This window comes from Pogona vitticeps, chromosome W, assembly GCF_051106095.1.
Source record: "Pogona vitticeps strain Pit_001003342236 chromosome W, PviZW2.1, whole genome shotgun sequence".
NCBI classification, from domain to species: Eukaryota; Metazoa; Chordata; class Lepidosauria; order Squamata; family Agamidae; genus Pogona; species Pogona vitticeps.
The window spans coordinates 2,584,262-2,608,140 of record NC_135798.1 but is presented as its reverse complement, the minus strand read 5'-3'; the positions used below and the strand labels follow the sequence as shown (position 1 = coordinate 2,608,140).

The 23,879-nt window shown below is 42.1% G+C and overlaps 1 long non-coding RNA gene across 1 annotated transcript in view; it reads right to left on the bottom strand.

The window, feature by feature from the left end:
- The window catches only part of LOC144584997 (uncharacterized), a 259,478-nt gene that overhangs the window by 171,240 nt on the left and 64,359 nt on the right, over positions 1 to 23,879 (bottom strand). The window lies entirely within an intron of this gene.

Sequence of the window (23,879 nt, the reverse complement as noted above, 5' to 3'; positions counted from 1 at the left end):
CTGGATCTCTTCATATCCCACAAGCTGGCACCAAAATTTTGTAACGGCCTTCTTCTACCTCACAAAGGAAGGTCGCTACGTCACTCCACTGTTACTCTTCTGGTAGTCTGCCACCAACCATTCCCTGCAATAAGTATCTTCAGGCCGGAATGGATTTCAAACAAAATAACTAAAGTTTATTGATTGGTACATTAAGATTGGTATAACAAATAAATCAGGTAATCACATAAAGAAAGGCTCTAGCTCACACAGACTCATATCTCCACACAATCTGATCACTATCTCATCTCAACACTCACAGATCCTGATCTGACCCTCACACACATACACACCCCTATATATCCCAGCTCCTCCCCCTGATGTCCCGCCTTCCGACCACCATTGGATGTTAACACTCCAGCCTAAACCTTGAAGGACAGGTGACATCATAGCTGTTTGTAACAGCTCCCTCCTCCTTTTTCCCGCTCCTCTACCCCCTCCGTAGCTCTACGTTCCCTCCCCCCTCCCTTCTCTCCCCATGATGGAATCTGTGCCCTCCCTCCCCCTCCCCTTCTCAGCGGCGATTGGTTGGGAGGTGGGGGGTTAAGGGGGGTAGAAGGAGGGACACATGGCGGCACTCCCTCAGAAAAGAGAGGGGAAAAACCCCTTCTGGTAAGTAGCCCCCCCGGGAGAATGGGGGTGGGGGGTGGGGGTGGCGAGTTTTCCCCAAGAGGTTTCAGGATCACGGGCAAGGCGTCTTTCGAGGAGGAGCGGGAGTCCTAAAATGGTCCCTTCAAGGCAGAGCCTGTCAGGCGGAGGGGGGGAAGAGGAGGAGGAAGGAGGGGGGACCCGCACCCCCAGGAGCGAGATTTAACTCCCTTCCATCTGCAGTTTTAGAGGGATGTTACCGTATAAAAATCGACCATGCCCCTGCAATGATAAAGAAATTGAAACATTACAGCATGTATTTTTCATATATAGTTATTACAGGGATGATTTACAGGGGGGGGGAGAGAAAGGGAGGGTCACAATCCCACCCGGGGGAGGCAGGAAGCTCACAGGGATCTCTTCCTTGCATGTGTGTTTGTGAGCGTACAGGGAATTTTTGTTTCTCCTGTTCATACAGACCCCCCTTTTCCTGTTTTGCTTTCCTGCCTTCCTTGGGGGGGTTCCAAAGAGAAGGAGAGGCGGTGACTCTCCAGGTTACCCCCCCCACCCTGGCCTTCCTTTGCCCACACTTGGCTATGGGGCCTTTTGGATTCCCTTTCAGGGGGGAGGGGGCATCCAGGAGGAAGATGAAATGCCCCACCCCTCAGGAGGAGGAGCCTTGGGGAGGGTGGGGCATCTCTCTTTTGCTCCACCTCTTCTTCCTTCCCTTCTCTCCACCCACCCCACATCCTTCTCTCCTTGCAATGGGGCTGAGGAGCCCCTTCCACCACAGCCCCCCCATAGGTGTGGGTGGGTATGTCAAGGTTGCTCTGAGCTCCTGCCTCCCCCGACACAGCCTTACTGAGAAAAGGTTTTTCACGTTAGCCCACGCTGCTGCTTTTTCTGGCCACCTTCGCCTCCAAAGGATCTTAAATAAAATTACTACTTGTTTCTACTGGCCCAGTGTTTCAAAATCAGTCAGATGTAATTGTCGCAGCTGTCCTGTTTGTCAGAAAATTGGACATGTTACTCAGGTTACTGAAGCTGAACTTCAGAGGATGCCTGTTATTTTCAAACCTTTTAAACAAACCAAGTTGGGACGTTGTGGGATCTTTTCCACCTAGTAAGACTGTTCTCTCCTTCCCGCTTCCAGTGGCCTTTGAGGAGGTGACCCCATATTGACCCCAACAGAGCGTGGGATCTTCTGGATCAAGGCTAGAGATCTCTGCACAAAGACCTCCTGCAGGAGATTTCTGGGAACAATTTCTCTCCAGGTAACTCTATTTTTTGAAAAAAGGTCTAGAACATATAAAATGCAATAGTAATTCTTATTACTTACTCCCTCCTCCCACCCCACTCCCTGTCCCATTGCAGACGTGGGATATAAGAGCTGAGGTGTACGCTGAAATGCCTATTGAGTTAATAAAGGATTATTCTGAGTATAAAAAGCTTGTATTTGCCCGTCATGGCATCAATGCTGAACAGCTTAGGCAAAGATTCAGATCACTCACCAAAAAACCAGATGAAACATTCACACAGTTAGGAGCAAATTTAGCTAGATATTTGGATAAATGGTTGGCACAGGAGGGAGTGCAGACATTTCAAGAATCGAAAGATATTATAGGGCTAGAGCAGTTTTATTCTCTTCTACAGGGGGAATTAAAATTTCAAGTCAAGGAAAGGCAGCCTAAAAACTTGAAAGAAGCCACAGAGATTGCAGATTTTATAACACAGATCAGAAAACCAATATATTCTGAGGGGAAAAATGTGAGGAAGACAGGGGAAAATTATAATAGATTCTCTCAGGGACACGTTAGGAGCCAGCAGGGTGGAGGTAGCCATTTTGGAGGGAAGCCCTCAGAGCAGAAACAACAGAGAACTCAAAATTTGGAGGGAAAGGGAAAATTTGATGAGAAATACTCTTGGAACAGCAAAATTTTTTATTACTGCCAAGAAAAAGGACTAAAACACAGGAAGGAAATTTACCTCAGAATATGAGTGTAAACAAGCCAAAAGCTGTTTATTGTGTTCAGAAGGAACAGAGAACTCCCCCGCTGGAAGGGACCGTTGCCATAGCAACACCAGCACAACTTGATACAACAGCTGAGTGCTGTGATGAAAGTATCCCTCTGGCTGAAATAAAACACTGTCTTCTGGTTAGAACAAATTCTCAACTTGTTGAGGCAGCTGAAGATAATATTGGGATTTTTGATCACAACTATTTAGCCCTAAGGGACACTTGCTCACAGGTGACATTGTGTCATCCTGATATCATACCCCAGGAGTATATATTACCTCAGGAGAGTCTGACAATCAAAGGAATAGGGGAAGAGTTAATTGTTTTGCCAGTAGCTGAAGTTTTTGTGCGTTATAAAGGATGGCAGGGAAATTGGAGAGTGGGGATTTCTTCGCAACTGCCAGCCGCTGTTCTTGTGGGAACAAACTTGGCTGAACATGTTAACAGGGTGTTAGTTCTTACACGTTCACAAGACCAAACAGAGACAGCTAAGGAAGTTACTGATGTTCAGGAGGTGAGAGAAAATGAGGGTAGACAAGAAGCAGAAGCAGTTACACTTGAGTTACCTAAAAGCAGTATATTTTCACAAGAACAAAAAGATCTTACTTTAAAAAGTTGTTTTGAGAAAGTGACAGGAGTGCAGTTAACCCCTGAAACTCCAGAGAGGTTCCACATCAAGCAGGGAATATTATACAGAGAGACACTGACGAATATCTCAAAAGGGGGAGATGGGATTCGAAGTCAGATAGTGGTGCCTGTAAAATATCGCCAGATGATCTTAGAAAGGGGGCACTCTGACATATTTGCTGCACACTTAGGAGTAAACAAGACCAAGCAAAGGATCACACAAAACTTTTATTGGCCTGAGATAGGGAAGCAAGTTTATGCACCAACCAGCATTGCTGAGGAGACTGAAATTGAACAATTCTATGAAGATTTACAACACCTTCTAGAACTGACACCAAAGAAAGATGTTCTTCTCATTCTAGGGGACTGGAATGCTAAAGTAGGGAGCCAAGAGATAAAAGGAACAACAGGGAAGTTTGGCCTTGGACTTCAGAATGAAGCAGGACAAAGGCTAATAGAGTTTTGTCAAGAGAATAAGCTGGTCATCACAAACACTCTTTTCCAACAACACAAGAGGCGACTCTATACATGGAAATCACCAGATGGGCAATATCGAAATCAGATTGATTATATTCTCTGTAGCCAAAGATGGAGAAGCTCTATACAGTCAGCAAAAACAAGACCTGGAGCTGACTGCGGTTCTGATCATCAGCTTCTCATAGCAAAATTCAAGCTTAGACTGAAGAGATTAGGGAAAACCACTGGGCCACTCAGGTATAATCTAAACCAAATCCCTTATGAATACACAGTGGAAGTAAAGAACAGATTTAAGGAACTAGATTTGGTGGACAGAGTGCCTGAAGAACTTTGGATAGAGGCTCGTAACATTGTCCAGGAGGCAGCAACGAAAACCATCCCAAAGAAAAGGAAATGCAAGAAAGCAAAGTGGCTGTCCAACGAGGCCTTAGAAATAGCAGAGAGGAGAAGGGAAGCAAAATGCAAGGGAGATAGGGAAAGTTACAGAAACTTGAATGCAGACTTCCAAAGAATAGCAAGGAGAGACAAGAGGGCCTTCTTAAATGAACAATGCAAAGAAATAGAGGAAGATAACAGAAAAGGAAAGACCAGAGATCTGTTCAGGAAAATTGGACATATTAGAGGAACATTTTGCGCAAAGATGAACATGATAAAAGACAAAAATGGGAAGGACCTAACAGAAGCAGAAGACGTCAAGAAGAGGTGGCAAGAATACACAGAGGAATTATATCAGAAAGATTTGGATATCCCGGACAACCCAGACAATGTAGTTGCTGACCTTGAGCCAGACATCCTGGAGAGCGAAGTCAAGTGGGCCTTAGAAAGCCTGGCTAACAACAAGGCCAGTGGAGGTGATGGCATTCCAGTTGAACTATTTAAAATCTTGAAAGATGATGCTGTTAAGGTGCTACATTCAATATGCCAGCAAGTTTGGAAAACTCAACAGTGGCCAGAGGATTGGAAAAGATCAGTCTACATCCCAATCCCAAAGAAAGGCAGTGCCAAAGAATGCTCCAACTACCGTACAATTGCACTCATTTCGCACGCTAGCAAGGTTATGCTCAAAATCCTGCAAGGTAGGCTTCAGCAGTATGTGGACCGAGAACTCCCAGAAGTACAAGCTGGATTCCGAAGAGGCAGAGGAACTCGAGACCAAATTGCTAACTTGCGCTGGATTATGGAGAAAGCCAGAGAGTTCCAGAAAAATATCTACTTCTGCTTCATTGACTATGCGAAAGCCTTTGACTGTGTGGACCACAGCAAACTATGGCAAGTTCTTAAAGAAATGGGAGTGCCTGACCACTTTATCTGTCTCCTGAGAAACCTATATGTGGGACAGGAAGCAACAGTTAGAACTGGTCATGGAACAACTGAGTGGTTCAAAATTGGGAAAGGAGTACGGCAAGGCTGTATATTGTCCCCCAGCTTATTTAACTTATATGCAGAATACATCATGCGGAAGGCAGGACTGGAAGAAACCCAAGCCGGAATTAAGATTGCCGGAAGAAATATCAACAACCTCCGATATGCAGATGATACCACTCTGATGGCAGAAAGTGAGGAGGAATTAAAGAACCTTGTAATGAGGGTGAAAGAGGAGAGTGCAAAAAACGGTCTGAAACTCAACATCAAAAAAACTAAGATCATGGCCACTGGTCCCATCACCTCCTGGCAAATAGAAGGGGAAGATATGGAGGCAGTGTCAAATTTTATCTTCCTGGGCTCCATGATCACTGCAGATGGAGACAGCAGCCCTGAAATTAAAAGGCGCCTTCTTCTTGGGAGGAAAGCGATGACAAATCTTGACAGCATCTTGAAAAGCAGAGACATCACCTTGCCAACAAAAGTCCGAATAGTCAAAGCTATGGTTTTTCCTGTCGTGATGTATGGAAGTGAGAGCTGGACCATAAAGAAAGCAGACCGCGGAAGAATTGATGCCTTTGAATTGTGGTGCTGGAGGAGGCTCTTGAGAATCCCCTGGACTGCAAGGAGAACAAACCTATCAGTTCTAAAGGAAGTCAACCCCGAGTGCTCACTTGAAGGACAGATTCTGAAGCTGAGGCTCCAGTACTTTGGCCATCTCATGAGAAGAAAAGAGTCCTTGGAAAAAACCTTGATGTTAGGAAGGTGTGATGGCAAGAGGAGAAGGGGACGACCGAGGATGAGATGGCTGGACAGTGTCTGCGAAGCAACCAACATGAACCTGACACAACTCCGGGAGGCGGTGGAAGACAGGAGGGCCTGGCGTGCTCTGGTCCATGGGGTCACGAAGAGTCAGACACGACTAAACGACTAAACACACACACAGGGAAGCAAATTAAAAACTTCTGCCAAAGATGCGATGTTTGCCAGAGACAGGGTAACAACCATGACAGAACCAAAGCCAAGTTATGCCCATTACCCGTGATCTCTACTCCATTTAAATGCATAGGTGTGGACATTGTAGGGCCATTGCCTAAGGTCACAAAGAGGGGAAACAGATTTATTCTCACTATTGTGGACCATGCCACTAGATATCCTGAGGCTATTCCCTTAAGTAACATAGAGACCAACACAGTAGCTGATGCCTTAGTAAGTTATATGTCTCGGATGGGCTTTGCTTCAGAAATAATAACAGATTTAGGAGCATCTTTTACTTCTAAGCTCATGAAACGATTATGGCAAATCTGTGGGATTAAACATTTAGAAACTACCGCCTATCATCCTCAGAGCAATGGGTTAACTGAAAAGTTTAATGGGACCCTAATGAGAATGATCAGAGCTTACTTGGCAGAAAATCCAAACAACTGGGATCAGAAATTGCAATCACTATTATTCGCTTATAGATCAGTGCCACAAGCCAGTACAGGTTTTAGCCCATTTGAACTTTTATTTGGGAGGCAAGTGAAGGGACCACTTGAGTTAATTAAGCAGAATTGGGAACAGATCACAGAAGATGATCCACAAGATGTAGTTACCTACATAGACACACTAATGAATGACCTGAAAAGGAATTTAGAGTTAGCTTCAGAAAATCTACATGCACAGAAAACTAGACAGAAAACCTGGTACAATAAAAAGGTGAGGGAAAGACAGTTTAGCCCTGGAGATGAGGTACTTTGGTTAAAACCTTTCAAAGGGAACAAGCTACAATTAAATTGGGCAGGACCATATAGGATTATTTCAAAAATGAATGACCTAAACTACATTATTGAGGAAGAAGAACACCAAGGCAGGAGGGTAGTTCATGTTAACGCTCTGAAACTTTACTATAGGGAGGAAGAGAGAGTTTTATTCGCAATGAAAGCTGCTGATAGGGAGGAACATGACTTGCCTTATTGGGAAGGTAGGGGTGAAGTTAGGTACAACCCAGAGGAGGTGAGAATCAGCCCTGCACTCACCCTAGATCAGCAGAGAGAACTGAAATCGCTAGTTACCAAATATTATAAGGTCTTTTCAAACAAGCCTGGGTTAGCTAAGGGAGTGATGCATAGGATCCATACTGGAGATGCACCCCCGCAGGCAGTAACCCCATACAGAGTAACAGGACCATATAAGGACAAGGTGCGCAAGGAGTTGGATGAAATGCTCAAGGAGAATATCATTGTACCATCTTCTAGCCCTTGGTCCGCTCCGATAATTCTGGTTGATAAGCCGGATGGAAGTGTTAGGTTCTGTGTTGACTATAGGAAACTAAACCTTGTGACCAAACCTGATGCTTACCCTATGCCCAGACTGGACAACCTGATTGAAACTATAGGGGGTTGTCGATACATCTCTTCATTAGACCTAGTTAAGGGTTTTTGGCAGATGAGGGTTGATCCTAGAGATCAAGAGAAGACCGCTTTTTGTAGCCCTTTCGGTTTATTTGAGTTTCGAGTCCTCAGTTTCGGCCTAAGGAATTCGCCAGCCACGTTCCAAAGGCTGATGGACCAGACTTTACAAGGGCTCAGTGATTTTACAGTAGCCTACATAGATGACATAGGTATCTTCAGTAACACCTGGGAAGATCACCTAAGACACCTAGAAGTAGTACTGCAGAGGTTAAGTGCGGTAGGGCTAACCATGAAAGCAAGCAAATGCCAGCTGGGTAGCCCAGAAATAAAGTATTTGGGTCATGTTGTAGGGGGAGGAGTAATCAAGCCCCTAGTAGCAAAGGTAGAGGCAGTACGTGATTGGCCTAGACCCAATACCAAGAAAAGAGTAAGATCATTTCTTGGTCTGATAGGCTACTATAGGAAATTTATTCCTAGGTTCAGTGAGATGGCAGCGCCGCTGACCGAGCTGACGAGGAAGAAGACTGATGACCACATCCCATGGACCAGTGACTGCGAGGAGGCATTCCAGAAGTTGAAGGAGGCGCTAATCCACTATCCAGTGTTGCGTGCCCCAGACTTTGACCGAGAGTTTATCGTGTACACAGATGCATCCAACGCCGGGGTAGGAGCTGTCTTGTGTCAAGCTGATGACAACGGAGACCAGCATCCAGTGTCCTACCTTAGTAAAAAACTTCAGAAAGGAGAGAGACACTTAGCTACCGTGAAGAAAGAGTGTCTTGCCATTGTCTATGCGGTTCAGAAGTTATCGCCATACATCTGGGGGAGACATTTTATCCTTTGTACGGACCACTCCCCACTGAGGTGGTTAAAGACTATGAAAACCCACAATAGTAAACTGATGAGGTGGGCCTTGCTGTTACAGGATTTTGACTTCGAGGTTAAGGTAGTCAAAGGGACGATGAACTGTGTGGCTGACGCCTTATCCCGAAGACCAGAAGAGTGAAGACGACCAGATGGACTTTGTAAATTGGCTAAAGTGGTTTAACTGTTTATGAATATGGGTTTGTTGAAATGTTGTTCTGTATATGTATATGGAAATGAGTTAGTGTGTGTAAGTATTTTTTTTTGATGAACAGAACAATTTAAGTGTATGTTGAATATTGATGATAAGTATTTGAAATGGAAGAAATGCTGTAATGTGTTGTGATGTTCTAGAGTGAAAAGATGATTAATGTGGTAAGTATTTGGGTAATGTAATTTTATGGAAATGTGTTGACTCTACTCCTAGTTGTTTTGGGAGAAAAGCAATCTAGCTTTCCCCCACAAAACAACTTATAAAGGGGGGGTATGTTACAAACAGCTATGATGTCACCTGTCCTTCAAGTTTTAGGCTGGAGTGTTAACATCCAATGGTGGTCGGAAGGCGGGACATCAGGGGGAGGAGCTGGGATATATAGGGGTGTGTATGTGTGTGAGGGTCAGATCAGGATCTGTGAGTGTTGAGATGAGATAGTGATCAGATTGTGTGGAGATATGAGTCTGTGTGAGCTAGAGCCTTTCTTTATGTGATTACCTGATTTATTTGTTTTACCAATCTTAATGTACCAATCAATAAACTTTAGTTATTTTGTTTAAAATCCATTCCGGCCTGAAGATACTTATTGCAGGGAATGGTAGGTGGCAGACTACCAGAAGAGTAACAGTGGAGTGACGTAGCGACCTTCCTTTGTGAGGTAGAAGAAGGCCGTTACAGGAGCTGCTTCCGGCGCTGCGTTCCAACAGGAAGTGGAGGCCGTGCCCCCCTCCCATCCCCTCCCCTCCCTCTTTCCCGCCTGAGGATCCCAACAGGAGGTGGGGGGGTGATTTGGGGGCCTTTTGTGGGGGGGGGGAGGGGAGAACAGGGAGGGGGGTTTCCTAAAATGATATTCCCTCCGACGGGCAGAAAAATACTCGGTCCGGGGGGGCAGGAGGGGCCTTTCCTTCTTCCGTGTGGGTTTTGTGTGTCTTTGTGTGTCTCCCTGTGTGTGTTTGTGGGGAAAGAAAGGGGCAGGAAAGCTTTGGGGAAAGGGAGATTTTGTGGGGGGGCAGAGAAATGGGACCTGAACCCCGACCCTCCATCCCACCCAACCACCTTTCTTCCCACCCACAGCACTGGGAAAAGTGTGTGTGTGTCCGTGTGTGCAGTTGTGTGAAGTTTGCTGATGATGATTTTGGGTTAAAAAATATTCTCAGGAAAACTGTCTGAATCTCCTCTTGGTTTCCAGGAAGAGACTTTCTTCGAGGCAGGAAATTCAATCATTAGATTCTTAATTAGCTTAGAATTCTTTCTTTCTTTCTTTCTTTCTTTCTTTCTTTCTTTCTTTCTTTCTTTCTTTCTTTCTTTCTTTCTTTTCTTTCTTTTCTTTCTTTCCTTCTTTCTTTCTTTCTTTCTTTCTTTCATGCATTCATTCATTCGTTCATTCATTCAAAATTACTTTCCTCCTCTTTGATTCTTTATGTCTTAACTGTTTTCGTAGGCGCAGGAGACGGTGGTCGGCTGGATGGCCAGACCTTGGGGCCTGAGAGGCTGCTGTAGACCCTCTGGATGGCTGCCTTGGGTGGTTGTCAACCTTCAGCCGCCCTTTGCGCTGCCTGGCTTGGCCTCCTTTATCCTGCTGACAAGGTGGGCATGAGATTATGCAGCATTTTTGGGCTATTTCCTGGCTTTTGGAATCGTAGGTGTCACATACAGCACTGATGGTACCTGTCTGTCATGGGTTTGGAGGGAAAGTTCCATCCTATGGGGAGTGGAAGGCGGGACATCAAGGGGGAGGAGCTGGACTGTATATATATTTGGAGCTGATGTGGAGAGTTAGGAGTTGGAGTCTGTGTGTCAGACTGGGTACAACTGTTAGTCAGTTAGTACATACCTGATAGGTTCAGGTCTCTATCTAGGTAGCCAGAACTGATAGGTTCAGGGTCTGTGCGTTACTTTAAAGTGTTCTGTGGAAACCAATCTGTTGTATGTATATGATTGGGACTTTGCCACGTTACAGTATCCTATTTACCTGATCCTTTTATTTACCCTGTTTGTTATTTCAATAAACCTTGTTCTTTTGTTTATTAAAATCCATTCCTGGTCTGTGTGACTCCTTATAGGGAATGGTTGGTGGCAGCTTAACTAAAGGGTGGTATACTCCAGTAGGTCTGGGGTTGTCACAGTAGGTATAGGAGCACACAATCCCCCCCCCAATTCATAAACTGGAGGTATTTTTTAAAGAATTGAATTCTCCAGATTGTCAAAAAGACAAAGGCTTCTATGCTAAGGGAAAGCTTTTAGTTTTGTCCATCTGAGAGAGGCTCCAGAATGATTTGTGTTTTTTTCTTTTCTCCCAAGGACAAGGTGAGGTTCAGCTGATGCTCTCCCGACTTTTCTCTGGACGAAAAGAGAAACCCAAACCGCCCCTTAAAGCAGGTAAGGTCTCTTTCATTCTTTGAGATCAGATGCGACACTGTATTTGTTTATTTATTAAACAGTAACCCTATGATTTGGCCATCTCATGAGAAGAGAAGACTCCTTGGAAAAGACTTTGATGTTGGGAAAGTGTGAAGGCAAGAGGAGAAGGGGACGACCGAGGATGAGATGGTTGGACAGTGTCATTGAAGCAACCAACATGAATTTGACACAACTCCGGGAGGCGGTGGAAGATAGGAGGGCCTGGCATGCTCTGGTCCATGGGGTCACGAAGAGTCGGACACGACTAAATGACTGAACACAACCCTATGATTAGCAGGACGCTAATCCTGAATTACATCAGCATTTCAGAGAATTTTAGCCCACTCGCAGGAAGCATCGGGAGCGTTTGGAGGGCGCCTTCTACCAGACTTTCCATGGTGCCTGGTGAGGGCCAGAGGGGCCACCGAGATGGGGCGTGACAGTGCAAAGGAGACTGAGTTGGTGTGAAATCCCCATATCCTGAGGTTCACTTTGAGTCTCTTCTGTCAACTTCCTTCTGTCGCCCCATTCTGGAGAACTCTGGTTTGTGAAAGCAAACACACACTGTCAGTTCTATGACTGAGTGGAGGTTTCGATCCGGGTTGTGTGAGTCCCAGTTTTACTGTCTGCAGCAGAGCCTCTCTGAACATGTACAGAGTGTTTTCCTTTTGGCTCCCAGTCCTGCTTGGCTCAACCCTGTGGTCACCAAGAGCAGGTGCTGTTGTTGAGATTCCAACCCTGGACAGCCTAGCATGGGGCCTCCCCTGAATTTCTCCTTTCCTCTTTTGGGATCCAAGAGGGTGAAGTGACTCCTCCATGAGGGGATTTTTGGAGAGGGAAAGATAGAAGAGAGCTTTCTTCTCACTTCTCTGCAAGAGTAGATCTTTTTTCAGTCCATGGAGTCTTTTTGGTAGGTTCCAGCTGATTAATTGATTCATTTGGGGAGCATCCGTTATCCTTCCGCATGACATCTCAGGAACACCTTTAAGAGAGAAACACCTTCTCTTAATTCTCCACCATGAGTTTCTCCTGCAGAATTAAGGGGATTAATATCCCAAAGGATGCCCTTTCTCCCACTTTGAGAGGGAAAGCGATCCTTGATGACCTCTTCCAAGTTCTGAGAATGGTTTTTGCAGGACTGAAGCTGTCCCAGAAGAACACCCACCAACCTTCTTCCTGTCTCTCTTTGGCTTCTTCCTGCAAGGACCAAGGCAGGGTCTCCCCTGGCCGGGCGCGGAGCCTCAGCTGCCCTTGAAAGGAAGGGAAGGGAAAGCCGGAGACCCAAAGAGGAAGGAGGCGTGCAGTTTCTTCCTCAAGAAGGGCTCCTGCCGGGAGGTTCTCACAGGGAAGAGGGAAGCTTTGCAGAGCCTCTGGAAAGAAACAAGAGGTGGGGAGATTGCAGGGTGTGGGTGCGGGCATTTGTGCATTTATCGGGCTCCAGGTACGGATTTTAGAGAAGGTGCCACTTCCTTTAAGCAAGTGGTAGATGGAGCGCGCGTGCACACACACACACACACACACACACACACACACACACACACACACACACACAAATGTGGGTTGAGGACTTCTCCCCTAAGGTTCCCACAGAGTTTTTTTTTTTAAAAATTTTTTGTCAAGATCTTTGTCCATCATTTCCCCAAAACTTACTGAATCTATTGCAGAAACGTCATTGAAATTAAGTTTGGGGTTGATGATATTTGGTCATAAGGAGAGGACATTGAGGGAAATGTTTCCATTTTGAATGCCAACGTCAGATCATGGGGTGAAAAATACATGGAGACAGAGAGTATAGGATCCGATGGACCTCTTCATTATTGAGGGGAAAAATGACAGAAGGAAAATAAACTAAGATGCAAATTATTTCATTTACGATCCCCTTTCTGATTTTCATTGCTTCTAACTTCAGTCTTTTTTCAACAGTCTCTTCAATTTTCCTAATTTTTTTACCTTCTCCTTCCTTTCTTTTCTATTCTTTTGCCCAGTTTTCTGATTGAACTATGTTTAGTCATGACATTTTTTTTCTTCCACTGTCTTTTCCATTTGCTTGTTATCTTGTATCTATTTCATCCGGTTTTTTATAAACCCATTTAAGATTTTCTGGAGAATTTCTCAACCACTTTGGTCAGAGGGGAGATTGGTGGACTTAATACTCCCTTGTAACATTACCAGCTTCCTAACAAGCTGTCGTTTTCCATGTATATGATGGCATTTTTTCCACAGCCCACTGGTTACACAGAAGTAAACTGAGAGCACGGAGAGAACAAAAAAGGGCCCGTACGTTGCCTCTGTAAACAGGCTTCCTTCAATCATGAGCCTTACCTTCCTACAGTCAGGAGACTTAGCTTGATCCAACCACGAGTCTTGTGGAACTGACGTCAGCTGATGCTCTACAAACCGATTGGGACACACCTCATTGGAGGTGGAGACTGCAGGCTCAGAAGCCACAGGGACTCCTAATGTCCGAACATTTTGAGCCCAGAGGCTAAATACTCAAAGCTCAGTTTTCTTAATTTTGGGGTTAGAAAAGAGTCTGTGTGGGTCTTATAAACAAAGGTATCTCATCAATAGAAAAATACAGTATTTTTAGAACAGGTTTATCAATTTTTTTAACTACTTCCCCAATGTTTTCTTTGCAAAAAAAATGTTATCCAAAATTCCCTCCCTTCCATGCATTTCTAATTATTTTTATATAAAATTTTTATTGTTGTCTATAATACCTGAAATACATCTTAATTGATTTGCTATATAATAACATTTAATACTGGTTATCTGACAACCTTCTTTTTGTAATATCTAAAAAAAATTCTTATTAATTCTAGCTTTCTTACTTCCTCGCGGGTTTCCCGCCAGAGGACCTGCAAGGAGGTGAGCAATTGGGGGGGAAATAAGGGGTAAAAAGGCATTGCAGATATATATATATATATATATTTTAAAAAATAAAAAAACCAGTCTCCCCCCCAACCCCAGAGACTGGACAATCCACTTGGTCTGCTCTGCACGAAGGCCTTGCATGGTTTGAGGGAGGGGGGAGTCATCTCTTTGTTTTGGTCCCTGCCTTCCTCCTCTCCCTCTTTGCATGGGGGGGGGCTAAATTGGGAAGGGGCCGAATGGGAAGTCTGGATCCTGCCCTCCCCCTGCCCCCAAGCAAGACACCCAGGCCCTTTCTCTGTGCGTGTCGACCACCTTTTCCCCCCAGGTCCTGCAGGCAGTCTTTTGGGGGGGTGACAGAGGGGGGAAAGTAGGGAGTGTCCCCCCGGTGCTCTCTCTGTCCCCTCCCAATTTCTCCTTCCTCCAGCACCCCCCCAAACCTCACACCCCAGGTCGGAAGTGGGATATGGGCTTTGGAGGAGAAGGGGGGTTCAGCTATGGGTGATGGGGCTCCCTCCCTCCGTGTCCCCCCCGAGATGTCTGCCCTGCCCTCCTGAGCATCTTCTGGATCCCCCTCCCCTTAATGGTGTTTGAAGGGGAGTCTTAAGGAGCACTTGGTTCAGTGGCTCTGGATGGAGGAGAGGGAAGGGCAATCCAGATCCCTCTCCCGACCAGATCCCAGGCTGGGGATCAACTGCAGAAAAGGGATGGTGCATGTGTGGAGGGATTTCCTCCCTCCCTTTGTGGTTTTTTTTTGGAGGGGGGGCTTCCTGGCAGCATTGCAGGAAAAGCCTTTTTCCCCCCAAGAGGAAAGCAGGGCAGAAAGAGAAAGATTCCCAGGAAGGCCACAGGGTTGGGGTAGAGGCGGAAAGGAGATCTCCCCCCCCCTCAATGAAACAAACTTTTTCTTAGGTGGGAGGAATGTGGCGATCATTCACAGCACTCATGGTATTTATATTCATTATCTGATTTCCATGAACCTATGAGAGGGCTGGAGAGGCGGAGTCAGCAGCTACCCGAGACTTGGCAAGAGGAGGAGGGAGGAGTCAGATGGGAAGCAGAGAGAGTGAGCCTGAAGGGGGCATCAGTCTGTGGTCCTTAAGAGAGGGTGGCAGAGTTAGGGGTTAAGAGTGTGGAACTTACAGAGAGCGAAAAAAATTAAGAGTGAAACAAGTTATTAATAATCTAATGAATACATTAAAGTCTGTGAAGAACCCGTTTAAGCCAACTGTAATCCATAAACCTCTGTTGTTCAACTTTACCCTCAGCCTGGACCTCAATCTTTCTAATTAAAGGGTGTTGACAGAGGTCAGCGGGTGGCAGCGAGATAAAGGACATGTAAGCTCTGTGTTGGGTGAAACGAGCAGGGGCCACATGAGTAAACGTCACAGTTATCCTACACACTGCCTCTCTGAACATGTACAGAGTGTTCTTTTTTTTTAAAATATTTTTTTTATTTATTTATAACTATAACAAAAAATCATATACATAAAACATATACACTTACAACACAATAACAGTGTTCCCCACCACCATATACTTCTTTTTCTTCTTCTTCTCATTCTTCTTCTTCTATTGTCCTCCTCTCCAGAACTGCATAGATTCTTGATTTGGAGCTCTCCCTTTTCCCCTTATTAACACATATTCCAAAAATTTGCCCCATATTACATAAAAATTATTCTTTTTCAACTCTCCTTTCTTCATCTTTAAATTACAAGTTAATTTATCATTTAATGCTATATTCCATATTTCTTTATACCATTCTTCAATTTGTAATTCAGTCTTTAATTTCCACTGTCTAGCAATAATCAATCTAGCTGCTGTTATTAAATTAGTTATCAATTCTTTAATCATTTTGTCATATTCCACATTCTCATATATTGATAACAAAGCAATCTCAGCCTTACATTCTATATCTTTTCCACAGATACAACTTAATTCTTTAAAAATTTGTCTCCAGAAACTTTGTACCTTTTCACATTCCCACCACATATGAAAGTATGTACCAACTTCTTTCTCACATTTCCAACAGACATTCGGATGACTGGTGTTGATTTTGTTTAATTTTACTGGTGTTAAATACCATCTTAAACTAAGTTTTAAAAAAATTTCCTTTATTCTTACTGACATCAATCTTAAAATCCTCATTTTCCATATCCTCCTCCATTCTTCTTAATTTATTCTTTTCCCAATATCTTGTTCCCACACCAATTTCAATCCTTCTTTCTCACTTTCTTCTTCCTCTAAATTAAGAAGTGAATAAATTTTACTCACTGTACCTTTTACTGAGTCAGTCATCTGAATGTCCTCATATGAGAATAAAAATTGCTCAAATTTTGTGTGTTCTCTACCTTTATTATATTTATTTGCCCATTCCTTAGTCCATCTTTCCAGTTGTACATAGTTCAACCATGAAATAGTCTTGTTTTGAAATACTTGTTTCATTTGATCTATCGATCTCATTTTATACAGCCAATCTTTCAGTCTAATCACTTTTTCTTCTTTAAATAAATCTATATACACCTTCATATTGGTAGGAAAATCTTCTATTTCTGTCACTAATCTAAATGGAGAGTATGATGAACATAAATTCTTTTTATACTTATACCATATATTTAACAGTGTCTTTAAAAAAGGATTATTAACTTGACTTATTTTGTCTTTCTTACCTTTAGCAAATAAATATTTTTCTATATTTCCTTGTAATTCTGATGATTCCATTTCCCACCAAATTAACCTTTCCGGATTATATATAATTTCACCAATAAACCTCAGTTGATTAGCTAAATAATAGTTTCTTATATTTGGTAAACCTATACCACCTTTTTTTGTTGTTTTATACCAATACTTTTTATTTATTCTAGATTTCTTCCCTCCATTACAATATTTGTTAACTATTCCTTGCCAATATTTCAACTCATCCTCTGTTAACTGCATTGGTAACATTCTGAATAGAAAATTAATTTTTGGTAAAATTTTCATTTTTACCAATGCAATCTTTCCAAACCAAGATAATTTGAACTTATCATATTCTTGTAGTTTCTTATTAATTACTTCCTTTAGTTTGTTATAATTATAATCCTTTATCTTTTGAATATTTTTTGCTAAATCTATTCCTAAGTATTTAATTGTTTTACATATTTTAAAATCATGTTTTTCAGTAAACTTTTCTTGTTCTATTCTACTATAATTAAACAATATTAAGTCAGATTTTTGCCAGTTTATGTTTAATCCGGTTATTTTTCCAAATTTTTCTAAGTGTGTTTTAATTTTATCTATACATTCTAACGGGTTTTTCACTGTCAATAAGGAGTCATCCGCAAATAAATTAATCTTTATCTTCTTTTCTCCTATACCTTCAATTAAATCATCGTTCCTAATTACATTTGCCAACATTTCAATAACCAGGCAAAACAGAACTGGAGAGAGAGGACAACCTTGCCTAGTACCTCGGCCAAGAGCTATTTGGTCTGTCATCCCATCATTAACTATTGCTACAGAGGTATTCTCTAAATATAATTGATCTATTATCCCCCTAAACTTTTTTCCAAAACCCCAACCCTTTAACAAAGTCTTTAACGTTGGCCATTCCACACAATCAAATGCTTTAAATATATCTAATGATAAAATGCCAGCCTTCAGTTTATTTTTTTCTATATTGTGTATAGTATTCAAGACCCTCCTTGTTAAGTTTTCCATTTGCCTACCTTTCAAGAAACCATTCTGATCCTCTTTGATATATTTTATAATAAATTTATTAATTCTATTTGCAAGTATTGCTGTAAATATCTTTGCATCCTGATTTAGTAAAGAAATAGGCCTATATGAACTTGGGTCTGTTAGATCTTTATTAGGTTTTGGGATAAGAGTTATCAATGAATGTTTCCATGAATCTGGTATCCTCTCTCCTTCCAAGATTTCATTATAAAGCATTTTTAATTTAGGGATCAATATTGATTTAAAGGTTTTATAGTATTCCGAACCTAATCCATCAAAACCTGGGGTTTTACCATATTTTAGTTTATTAATTATCTCTATAATCTCTTCCTCTTTTATTTCTTTATCTAAGTCTTTTTTATCGTTCTCTGATATTTCACTCTTAACATTTTCTTTAATATAAGTTTCTATATCTTCTTTTGATGCACTATTACTTTTATATAAATTTTGATAAAAATCTTGTATAATCTTTAATTTTTCTTTCATTAAACTGCTGATTTGGAAGATACCCTCAGAAGATTTTTTTTTTTGAAAAAAAATTTTGATTGGAAGAGACTAAGGGAAACATTGGATATTGATATAATCTGGCTTTTTTCCCCCCTCCTATTTTTTTCTTTTTTCCCCTGCCTATTGTCCCCTTTTCCCTTTTTTTTTAAGACAGTTAATTTGAAAAAGAAGATACCAATAGAATTTTTTTTTATTTTTGAATTATTATTTTTTTATTGGAAGAGACTAAGAGACATTATAGGATGCTGAAATAATCTGTTTTTTTTTCCTTTCCCTAATCTCCCTACTTTTTTCCCTCCTGCCCATTGCCCCTTTTTTCCTTTCCCCCCCAATTCCCCTCCTTTTTTCTTCTTTTTTCTCTTCTCCTCTCTCTTTCCTTCTTTTTTTTCTTTTTTTCTTTTTTCTTTTTTCTTTTTGGTAAGGGGGGGAATTTTGGGGAAAACTCTGGGTTTTTTTGTTTGTTTGTTTGCTTGTTTGTTTAATCTTTCTTCCTTTTTTATTTTCTTTTTTTTTAATAAACAAAGAACTTGTGTGTTTGTTTTGGGGTTTTTTTTTCCCTTTTTCTAATTATAAGCATGTGTTTTACAAGTATGTGCACACATATATGGGTTTAAAAAAAGAAGGAAAAAAAAGAAAGGGGGGGAAGTTTTGGTTATTGTTATTGGTTTGTTTTGTTTTGTTATTGCTCTGGATTGTCCGATTAAGATGGGATTGAACAAATAAAAAAGGGAAGGCATTTGGATATATATATATGTGAATAAATATATGATGTGGGGTGAAAAGGAGGTGGAGGTTCGGCTGGGGTCCAGACTGGTGGGAGTGGCGTCTCCCCCCCTCCCAGATCGCGTGTTTAACATTAGTGAGATGCGGGGAACCTGGAGGGAGGAAAAATGTTTATATGTAGGGAGGAAGGGTAGGGATAGAGAATTAGAAAGAGGTGAATTTAATTTTTTTAGTTGTTTTTGTTTATGTTTTGGGAATTGCACAAAGGGACCAACTAAGAAGCAAAAGATTGAACAGATATGGGGAAAAACATAAGAGTAGCCACTTTAAATGTGAAAGGCCTAGGAGCTGTATTAAAGAGAAGGAAAATAGAATTATTATTAAAAAAAGTAGAGTTGACATTATCTATCTACAAGAGACACATCAATTAAAGGATGGAGTCAATGAATTGAAATTGCAAAATATACATATATATGAAAAAACATTTGGGACATCCAAATCTAGAGGGGTAGCAATATTAATATCTAAACATTGTGAATTTGTAGTAAAAGAAATAATAAAAGATAGTAATGGCAGATATTTGATAATCCAAGGACAAATGGGGGAAGAAGAATACACATTAGTAAATGTGTATGCACCGAATATGAACCAAGGAGAATTTTACAAACATGTCATTAAAGAAATGGAAAAAGTTAGGAAAGGATATGTGATTATGGCAGGAGATTTCAACATGGTCTTAGATAAGTTGAAAGATAAATCTACACATAAAAAAGATGAATTGCATAAAAGGGATACCCCCCTAAGTAAGATAATAAATACTACCGATCTGAAAGATATATGGAGAGAATTGAAGGGAGATGAAAGGAGGTTTACATATTATTCTGCGGTACATAAAAGTTACTCTAGAATAGATTTTATGTTTATATCACAAAATTTAATTTCAAAAGTAGTAGACACAAATATTAATGTGATAAAGATAACAGACCATGCATTGATGGTGATGGAAATAAAAGTGAAGAAAGATTATAGAGAAGCTAGGAGATGGAGGATAGACTCCAATATTCTTCAACATACAGAGGTGATAGACAAAGTCAAGAAAGAATGGTTGGAAATATGGTCATTTAATGAAGCGGGTGGGAATAAAATAGGCGTGTTATGGGACACCATGAAAGCTGTTATGAGAGGAATTGCTATAAGAGAATCTTGTAGATTAAAAAGATTGAGAGAAGGAAATGTAAAAAGGATAGAAGAATCATTAAAGGATTTAGAAACTAAATATTTTATAGATAGAGACAATAAAAAATTATTAGAGATACAAGCTAAAAGAAAGGAATTGGAAAGCTTAGAATTAGAAAAAGTACAGAGGGACCTGATATACACTAAAAGGATTTTTTTTGAACATAGTAATAAAAATTCAAAACTTTTAGCTAGAATGGTTCATACCAAAAGAACAAAAAACAACATTGGTGTGATTAAAGATAAAACAGGAAAAACAGAGTGTTCTTATTGTTTTAGCTCCCGATCCTGCTGGGCTCCACCCTGCGTTAACTGCTGTGGGTTACATGTTGCTTGGTGTGGGGCCTCTCCCAAATGTTTCCTTCCTTCTTTTGGGATCCAGGAGGGTGAACAGAAGAAGCCGTTCCTGCGTGCAGGGTTCTTTAGGAGAGGGAAAGGTGGGAGAGATCCTTTTTCCCGACCAGCCTGGAGGCAACCAGAGGAAATGGAGCATCCAAGGGGTTCTCCAGAGTCCTGCGTTCTGGCCATCCTTTAGGTCCCCAGACCCTACGAATCCCTGGTTCCAGAGGTGGATTTTACTGGGAGGGCCCTTGGTACTCCATTCCCGGTCTGGAAAAGGGCCTCCCACCAAGTGGCTACTTAGGAGAAAGACATGATCAAAACCTTCCCACCAATTTGCTAGTTTGATGGAAAGCTGGGGGGGGGGACAACCTAATATCCTAATATCTTGGTTTGTCCTGAGTTAACTTTCTCAACGTTCCCTTCAGTGTCTGATTAAACCATTCCTCTTGCCCATTTTGCTTGGGGATGATAAACGGAAACCTTTGGTGTCTTCACCCCTTACAATTTTTACATCGGTTCCAAAATCCAGATCATAAAATTAGTCAGGGAAGACATCTTGAGGGAAACCTGTTCTTGAAAATATCCCTGTTCTGTCGAAAGGCCTGTCCAGGAGGGACCTCTATGTTCATGGCCCTGCTGGAGGTGGCTTCACTGGAGCGAATGTGATCGGGAGCCTTCGTCCACCTCCTTTTCTTTGGCCAAAAGAACCGCTGTTTTCCTCTGGCCGGGGTTTTCTGCACCCCCAGGCGGGTCCTGCTCAGGGTAGATCACAAGCCAATCAAAGCACCACACTCTGTAACCTACGGGGTAAAACCATTTGTCCTTCTCCCCCCTCCCTTCTGATTTTACTACTGTGTATAGGATCCCATCCCCCAAGTCAATCTTATGCTCTGTTTTCGTAGTCCCGTCGGATCCCGCTTTGCCTCTAATTTCCTCCAGTTCTGAATCCTCTCGCTGCCAGTTTCGTAATTGTTCTCTTGAAACGTGCAATTCCTCTTCTTCTGGTGTCGTTTCCTCCACCTCCCCAGTTCATCCTTCTGCTGCAGTTTCAGCCAGGTCTCCTATTCCTGGCCAGTCTCTCCCCAAGAACATCTCTCCTCCTAATCCTGGGATGACCCCGATCTCCAGGTCTTTCTCTTGTCCTCAGTATTTTTTAGTATGGCCGAACTGGCGGCAACCCAAGGCAAGATGTTTCGATGGCCAGGTCTCTGTACTCTGTTAGTTTTTCCAGTTCTTTATTTTCAACTCTGGCCTCACCTGGAATGGCAATTTCAATGAAAAAAAGTCTTTTGGTATCTTCTCTTTCTGTCAGTTCTTTAATTTTTGTGTGCATGATGTTGTCTGCTTCTAGTATTCCAAGGTATTTAGAATTGTCACCACTTGAAAGTGATTTTAGAATATTGCCATTTTTAAAAACTATATTCCATCTAGTTTTTTAAAATCTTGTCACGGTGTATAGACAGAGTGACACTTTTGTCCATTCCAAATTTCCTCTGGATATTTTAACTGAATATTTGCACTGTTCAGCCATGATTTTATCTCTGAGGAACTTTTTGCATTTAGTTTTAGGTCATCCATTTATAACAGATGATTGGTTTTTTCTGCTTGTTCTGAAATATGGTAGCCCAATCCAGGTTTAATTAAAACTATTGACACAGAGTGCTGTCCTCTGAAGATGCCAGCAACAGAGACTGGCGAAACGTTAGGAAGAACAACCTTCAGAACACGGCCAAAGAGCCCGAAAAACCCACAACAACTATTGACACAGGGATTAGTGAGATGTCAAACAGCAGTGGCGACAAAGAATCTTCCTGAAATATTCCTCATTTGATGTTAACTTCTTTGATTTCTTCACCATGTTTTTACTAATCCCAAAAATTTTTAGGCTGGTGTTAATTCAGCTGTGTGACAATGAGTCAGATGACTTTTTATTGTCTGTCCAGGGCATGTTAAGGATTGTTTTTCATCTTTTTATATTCTTTAGTATCATTTTATCAATAAGCAGCTGATCTTTTGTGCCTCTTGACTTTTTTAAAGTTCCCTTTCTCTTCAGTTGTGTAGAGGGAGTTTTCAGTTAAATGCTTAGATACTGATCTTGCCAGCAATCGTGTGAGGAGCTTGAACATTGTTGGAAGGCATGTAATTAGTCGATAATTACTGGGTTCGTTGCCCTTTTTTATTATCAGAAATGTGTGGCCTGTTGTCATCTAGTCTTCAGTTGTCGAATTTTGAAGTGTTTAAACGGCTCTGCTATACGTGGATGGAGAACGTGTTAGATGCTTTAACCAAACTCCATGCAGCTCCTCTCAAAAAGGTGCACTCCAGTTTTTCACAGCCTTTCCTTGCCCCTTAATCGTTTCAGTTGTTATTATAGTATCATCCATTGTTGTAGGTTTTCCAGGCTCTTTGGCCGTGTTCTGGAGGTTTTTCTTCCTAACGTTTCGCCAGTCTCTGTGGTTGGCCTCTTCAGAGGACAGGAGTTAAAACTCTCTCTGTGTTCTGGTGTAGTTCATGAGATGGGTATTTGTAGCTGTGGGAGAGCTTTCGTCCTTTTCAGGAGCTTTGTTGAATATGGTGATCAAGGTTTTTTTTGTTATGAGTATATTGTTGTGAAAGAAAGTCCCAGACCAACCCTGACACACAGGGGGGGCTGTGGTGAGAGGGGCTCCCCAGCCTCAGTGCAAGGAGAGAAGGATGTGGGGTGGGTGGACAGAAGGGAAGGAAGAAGAGGTGGAGCAAAAGAGAGAGATACCCCACTCACCCCAAGGCTCCTCTTGCTGAAGGGTGGGGCATCTCCTCATCTTCCTCCTGGATGCCCCCCTCCCCCCTGAAAGGGAATCCAAAAAGCCCCACAGCCAAGTGTGGGTGAAGGAAGGCATGGGGGGGTCACCTGGAGAGTCACTGCCTCTCCTTCCCTTTGGAAATCCCCCCCAAAAGGAAGGAAGGAAAGCAAAAAAGGAAAAGGGAGGTCTCTACGCACAGGAGGAAAAAAACACAACTATTTCGCAAGACGAATTTTTCCAAGACATTAACCGCGGAACGAATTAAATTTGTCTTGCAAGGCACCACTGTACAATAAAATAAATGGAATGACTAAAAACCACGTAAAGGGAATTACACTTAATCAAGACGAAAAACAGCCACCTGAGAGACGTGAGATGAAACTGCTTCTCCTTTCCAGGATGCAGACAAGAAAGGAGGCCTCCAGCCCCCAATGAGTAAATGTGGGACATAAATCCACCCCGAAGGCAGTGCCATGTTTTGATCCAACAGGAATTCTAAGGATGCTTTCAAAGGCTCTGTGCTCTTGCTGGAGCACGTTACCTTAGTCTCTCTAGAGTGAAGGAGACCTACTAGTTTTTTGTTAAAACTTGTATCTGTTATATAATACCAGTCAGTATAATTTTTATAATTTTGACTGTGTCTGGAGTTTTTGAATTATCATCATCATCATGAATCATCATCAATATCATCCCCTCCATGGGCACAGGCCTTGTTGAGG